Raw genomic sequence first — 2,215 nt, forward strand, 5'->3', positions numbered from 1 at the left:
AAAAGACTGCATCCATTACCTACATTGACATTGAAGTGATGTAATAGCGGCCATAAACGAAATGAGCTCAAATTCGGCAACTGGCCCCGATGGTTTCCCAGCTGTCTTCCTAAAGTCGTGTAAACAAGAATTAGCAGGACCACTCCGGATAATCTTCCAGAGTTTCCTTGCAAGTGGTAAACTTCCCAAAAAGCTGACGGAAGGCATCATATGTCCTATCCATAAAGGTGGAAGCAGAGCAGAGGCTGCGAACTACAGGCCCATCTCTCTGACTTCACATATTACCAAAGTCATGGAACGAATTGTCAGAAGGAGATTGATTGCATTCCTAGAAGAAAATGACTTGCTGAATGAAACCCAGCATGGTTCCCGTCCAGGTAGAAGCTGCCTCACGCAGCTCTTTCAGCGTTATGACTGGGACCTGAAGCAGCTACTTGACCATTCAAATGTTGATGTGATATGTATATCTCGACGTTGCAAAAGCCTTCCACAAAGTTTATCATGGCATATGTCACAAGCTGCGAAACCTTGGCATAGCTGGTAAATTAGGAGAGTGGCTGCATGACTTCCTGAATGGTAGAAGTCAGACAGTTGCAGCCAATGGAGAATTATCTAGGGAAACGCAAATATTGAGCGGTGTTCCACAAGGAACTGTCCTGGGGCCTCTACTGTTCATAGTAACCCTTCTGTACATGCCCACGGTCACTCAGACAGCCATTGTCACTAGCTACGCTGATGACACAAAACTATCTCAGGCAATAAAGAATCCTGATGATATTGTAAGCCTACAGAATGACCTAAATGCAATATACGAGTGGGCAGAGCAAAATAATATGCGGTTCAATGCTAAAACATTTCAAGTACTGCGCTACAAGCCCAAAAGTGTTCCCCAACTGGCATACACAGGACCTGCAGCTACTGCAATCCCAGAATCACAAACAGTGAGAGACCTGGGCATCAGCATGTGTTGTGACGCATCATTTCACATGCACATTGTCAAGTTGACAGCAAAGTGCAGACAACTGGCAGGGTGGATACTGTGGACATTCAGAACAAGGGATCAACATGTCATGTTGATTCTATGGAAGACATTTGTTTTGAGCCGCCTAGACTATTGCTCTCAGTTGTGGTCAACACAGTGTCAAGTTGACAGTAGAACTTGAGACAATTCAGCGTCACTATACAAAAAAGATCGCCACAGTCCAACAGATGAAATACAGGGAGCGACTGAAGTCACTAAGTCTCTACTCCCTGGAGCGCAGGCGGGAGTGATATGTAAAAATTTACATATGGAAAATACTGGAAGGACTGGTACCAAACTTTGGCATCATGTACTACACGAATGCCTGCACAGTTCGCCACTGCATAGTACCAAGGGTACCATCCACTACATCTCACATAAAAAAACAAGGTACTGCAACAACCTCGGTTTTAGAGGACCTCAGCTCTTTAATGCCCTGCCAAAACAATTGAGGGACCTGCATGACATGGATATAGAGGTCTTCAAAACTAAACTTGACACTTTCCTATCCACTATACCAGACGAACAGTTGAGGACAGCGATATAAATTCTCTTATACAATAGATGTGCCATCGAAACTCTTGATTGGACTACATTAGGTGGCGGAGAAGAGCCATGCAAGGAACGTGCAGAGAGTATAGCATAAAGAGCGAAAGTAATGGTGGTGCTCCAGCATGACCGCAGCCACTTGGCTGAAACACATAAATAAATAAATAAATATACATATATATATATATATATATATATATATATATTATTACAAATTAAAAGGGTAAAGGATTATCAATTTATTAATTAATAAATCAATTAATAATTAATCATTTTTTTTACCAAGCCCATCGTTACGAAAGCACCATTATTGGTGGAGAACTTATTCAAAAGCTCATATATATTTATAAATATAATTAAGGGATCAGCAAATATTTGCTTCACCATATACCGAAGTTCAGAAATAGCAGCTAAAAAAGCTGAGAATCTCACAGATAGCATCACTTGTAACTCACAAAGGCAAAAGCAAGAAGAAAAAACAATGAAAAACTAACCAATTCAGATGGTTAACAGCAGACGCGTTTCAGGATTATGATTAATAATTAATAATTAATAATCAATTTCCTTCATCAGTACTGTATTCCAGTAGTAAATTTGACTATGCTAGCAAACCGTGCAAGCATGGACGAGTAATATTCCACACCG

The sequence above is a fragment of the Octopus bimaculoides genome, chromosome 1 (assembly GCF_001194135.2).
Source record: "Octopus bimaculoides isolate UCB-OBI-ISO-001 chromosome 1, ASM119413v2, whole genome shotgun sequence".
NCBI classification, from domain to species: Eukaryota; Metazoa; Mollusca; class Cephalopoda; order Octopoda; family Octopodidae; genus Octopus; species Octopus bimaculoides.